General features: G+C 49.1%; 1 protein-coding gene across 2 annotated transcripts in view; it reads left to right on the top strand.

Moving 5' to 3' along the window:
• Positions 1–3,485: 3,485 nt before the first annotated feature.
• Positions 3,486–3,674, top strand: part of Ppard (peroxisome proliferator-activated receptor delta) — a 55,612-nt gene continuing 55,423 nt past the window's right edge. For both annotated transcript variants that reach the window (XM_013029598.1, XM_013029597.1), the window contains exon 1: positions 3,486–3,589. The gene's annotated coding sequence lies outside the window, so the exon portion shown is untranslated. The remainder of the gene's footprint in view (positions 3,590–3,674) is intronic.

Here is a 3,674-nt window from a genome sequence, read left to right as displayed (position 1 = left end):
AAAAAAAAAAGAAAGGAAGGGAGGGAGTGAAGTAGGGAGAGAGGAAGGGAAGGATTTGGCTTTCTCCCAAATCAGTACCTTTCCTTCCGCCCTTCCTTTCTCTGTTCCACCCTCTCTGGATGAAACACTTTCTGACAGATAGAAGGAACAGTTAAAGAATTCCAGCAGGAGGGGCTGGGAAGGTGGCTCAGTGGTAGAGTGCATGCCTTGCAAGCATGAGGCCCTGGGTTCCATTCCCTAGCACCACATAAACAGAAAAAGCCGGAAGTGGTGCTGTGGCTGCAGTGGTAGGGTGCTAGCCTTGAGCTGAAGAGCTGAGGGACAGCGCCCAGGCCCAGAGTTCAGGCCCCATGACCAGCAAAAAAAAAAAATTCCAGCAGGAGATTGGGAGTGTGGCTCAAGTGATAGAGCCCTTGTCTAGCAAACAACAGATCCTGGGGGGTCAAATCTTAGTACAAAAAAAAAAAAAAAGATGAAACCATCAAAAGCCAAACACAAAAACTCAGTAGGGCAGGAAGGGCATGGTGATTCCTGTCTGTAATACCAACATTCAGGCAGAGGCAGGAGGATTAAGAATGGAAGACCTGAGCTGGGCACTGGTGGCTCACACCTGTAATCCTAGCTACTCAGGAGGCTGAGATAGGAGGATCTTGGTTCAAAGCCAGCCCAAGCAGGAAAGTTAGAGAGATTCTTATCTCTAATAAATTATCCCAAAAAAGCGAAGTGGTGCTGTGGCTCAAGTGGTAGAGTACTAGCCTTGAGCTAAAGAAGCTCAGGGACAGCCCCAAGGCTCTGAGTTCAAGCCCCAGTACTGACAAAAAAAGAAAAAGAATTGAAGGTCTGAAAGGTGGATTTACATCGTTTGCTCTGTATCACATGACTGCTCAGGGCTCCCAGTATCTTAAAGGCTCTGTGCTCACAAATGTTTTATGTGGGAAGAGGTGTAGGCAGTCTCCAGGAAGGTCTGGGTTTCATCTTTAGATTTCTGAACTGTGGTATGGCAACAGTCTGACAGAAGTGTGAGCCCAGAAGCAAAAATACTGAGAATCTAAGTTTCTAGAAATTGGCAGAAATCTTAGGAAAGTTTTGCCTTCTGTAGTCCATTTTTACTACAGTCTCAAAGAATAAGGCAGATGACATCTAAATTACAAATGAATGTACCTTTGTTTCAAAATGTAGGAGAAAAAAAGAGAAGCATAAAGGAGGAAACCACTAGAGTTCTACCATACAGAAAGCTCCGGGTGCCCTGTACTGGTGGTTTGCACCCATAATCCTAGTACTCAGGAAGCTGAAAGCTCAGGATTATGGCTTGTAGTCAGCTCAGGTAGGAAAATTGGTGAAACTCATCTCCAATCAACTACCAAAAAATCTGGGAGTGGAGCTTAAGAGGTAAAACACTAGCCAGGCACCGGTGGCTCACGCCTGTAATCCTAGCTACTCAGGAGACTGAGATCTAAGGATCACGGTTCAAAGCCAACCCCGGCAGGAAAGTCCGTGAAACTCTTATAAACCACCAGAAAACCAGAAGTGGCCCTGTAGCTCAAGTGGTAGAGCGCTAGCCTTGAGCTCAAGAGCACAGGGACTGCAGTCAGGCCCAGAGTTCAAGCCCCACAACGGACAAAAAAAAAAGAGGTAAAACACTAGCCTTAAGCAAGAAGCTGAGGGACAGAGCCAAGGCCCTGAGTTCAAGCCCTAGGGGACCAGCATTAGAGAAAAAAGCCAACTTCTTCTAGACGCTCTCCTTGCTTCTAGGTATCTTCTTTTTCCTTTTTCTTTTTTGGTGGTACTGGGATTTGGATTTATAGGAATTTATAGGAAGGTGCTCTACCACTTGAACCATACCCCCAGTCCTTTTTGCTTATTTTTTTATGTGTCTGATGGCTTTGTCCAGGGTTAACTTCAGACTATGATCTTCCTATATACAATCTCCCTTGTAGCTGGGATTGCATTTATGTACTGTCTTGACAGCTTATTGAGATGGAGTTTCACTTACTTTTTCACTCAGGCCTGGCCTCAAATCATGTTCTTCCAGATTTCTACCTCCTAAGTAGCTGGGACCTTCTTAAAGTATATTTTAAGGGGCAGCTTGCTAGCAAGTACAAGGCTCTAGTACAAACCCTAGTACCATTAACAAAATAGTAGCACTAATAATAATAAGCCAGGCACCAGTGGCTCACACCTGTTTTCCTAGCTACTCAGGAGGCTGAGATCTAAGGATCATGGTTCAAAGCCAGCTTGGGCAAGAAAGTCCTTGAGACTCTTATCTCCAAATAACTGGAGAATACCGGAAGTGGCGCTGTGGCTCAAGTGGTAGAATGCTCATCTTGAGCTGAAGGGCTAAGGGACAGTGTGGAGGCCTTTGCCATCTCCCCACCTATTCCAGTTCCTCCACTAGGTGTCCTCCGTCATCCCGACAGAGCCGGTCCGCGGCAGAGGCCCAGAGTTCAAGCCCCACAACACACACACACACACACACACACACACACACACACACAGAACAACAACAAAAACCCCACAAAACAAAATAATAATAATGTCATCTTGAGGGGCAGATTGGGATAACAGGTCCCTTCTAGGTCTTAAAGACTGGGTTAAGAAGGAGAACACGAGTGCCAGTAGCTCACACTTGCAATTTTAGCTTCTCTGGAGACTGAGAGTTGAAGGATGGAAGTTGGGGGCCAGATCAAGAGAAAAGTTCAGGAGATCTTATCTTGAAAAAAAAAAATCAGGAACAAGTTGATGGTGGAAATATGGCTCCAGTAGAATGACTGCCTAGCAAGTTCTAGGCCTTGAGTTTAAACTCCAGTACTGCTCCCACCAAAAAATGCAAAAACAGCTCCAGAATTGTCTGCAATAGTAGGAGACGACACTTCCTACTCAGGAGAACAAATGCATTAGATGAAAATATAGGAAGACTGGTGAGAAGTCCAAGACTGGAAGTGTCAAGTTGCAGACATCTCCTGCCGGGGGAAAGCCCTGTTTTGAAAACTTGAGGGTGCCAGGTCTTCAGGCATCTACCACGGGATTACAAATCGGGAGAACTGCTTCTTATGGTAAGTTACACACCTTCTCTGAGCCTGTGTTTCTTCACTGGAAACAAGAGGCGGTCGTACTAGATGACCTCTGTGTTCCCTCCCAGCTTTTTAATTTCCTTTGATGAGACTTGCTGGACTTGTTTGACTGGGGAGGGGTGGGGGAGCTGGCAGAGGCTCCTCCCTCAGCTGCTGCTCCCGCATCGGACACCAGAGGGCGATGCAGGCGGGTTGTGGTGTGTGTGGAGGGGTGGGACGGAGAGACAGCGTGCGATGGGCGGAGTTTCGGGTTGGGGAGGGTGGGGTGGAAATCTTCAGACGCCTCGGTGATTGGTTGCCGCCGGGCGGAAGGGGGCGCGGAGGAGGTGAGCCGAGGCGTGAGGCGTGACGTCACGGGGGCGGGCCGGCATGGGGGCGGGGCCTGGCCACGGAAGCTGTGACGCCGGCGCGGCCGCCGCGGAGCTGGGGATTAATGGGAAAAGTTTTGGCAGGAGGTGGAGGATTCTGTCGTGGAGGTTGCGGGACGCGGGCGGTGACGCGGGCGGCGGCCAGGACAGGTCAGTCTGGGACGGGGAAGTGGGCAGGCCGGCAGCACAGGGGAGGCGGCTGGCCGGGCCGAGGCGGCCGGTGGCGCTGGGACTC

Source organism: Dipodomys ordii, unplaced genomic scaffold, assembly GCF_000151885.1.
Source record: "Dipodomys ordii isolate 6190 unplaced genomic scaffold, Dord_2.0 Scaffold120, whole genome shotgun sequence".
NCBI classification, from domain to species: Eukaryota; Metazoa; Chordata; class Mammalia; order Rodentia; family Heteromyidae; genus Dipodomys; species Dipodomys ordii.
Note: the sequence above shows the minus strand (reverse complement) of the source record. Positions and strands in the feature narration are given on the sequence as shown.